Here is a 927-nt window from a genome sequence, read left to right on the forward strand (position 1 = left end):
ACGAGGTATTGTCAGGTTTATTTGCTTAGAGGGAAGGACGATGCCTTAGAAGCCTTTAAGATATATAAACGTGAAGTTGAAAACCAATTGAATGCTACCATTAAAACTTTTAGGTCTGACCGTGGTGGTGAGTATCTAATTCCTATTGGAGATTTCTGTGAAGAACATGGCATAATACATGAAACTACAGCCTCTTATTCACCTCAATCCAATGGTGTAGCTGAACTTAAGAACCATATCCTTAAGGATATGATGAATGCCATGTTGATTAGTTCAGGATTACCTTCGAATTTGTGGGGGGAGGCTATCCTCTCATCCAATTACATCCTGAACAAAGTACCCTTTAAAGGATAAGATAAAACTACATATGAGTTATGGAAAAATACATGTTTCGACCCATGCCCATGCGCGTGCGCCAAGCACCAAGTCCGTGTCTACTTGAAATTATTTTTTGCAAGTTTTTAACTTGATAAATAATTTATTTAAGAGGTGTATTTATGGAAAAAAAAATATTTGTATTTAATTGTTTTACAAGAAACAAAACTCGTTTTATAAGAAAAAACCTAAACCTAACTTGATTTGCAAGTTAATTTTCCTATAAATACAACATGAAAATCTTTTTTCAAAACACACAAGAAGCGACCATCTCTAGGTCTACTTTTCTTCATCTTCTTTCTTTTATTTTCGTGCGGCGTTTTACTTCCATTCCCATTGCTGAGTTTAAGAGTGGGTAACTTGTATTGTGCTAGTACAAGTTATATCGGGCAGTCTTATCCTGGACACATCTTCGCACGTTGGAGTTTAGCATTACTTTAGAGTATACCCGCGAACTAATGTGTTAAGGACAGCTTGTTGAACCTGTGATTCATCCCTCATCAATTTGTTCGTGGTAGAGTTGTTTGATACGGTTCTTTATATTTATTGTTT

The sequence above is a fragment of the Papaver somniferum genome, chromosome 2, assembly GCF_003573695.1.
Source record: "Papaver somniferum cultivar HN1 chromosome 2, ASM357369v1, whole genome shotgun sequence".
NCBI classification, from domain to species: domain Eukaryota; kingdom Viridiplantae; phylum Streptophyta; class Magnoliopsida; order Ranunculales; family Papaveraceae; genus Papaver; species Papaver somniferum.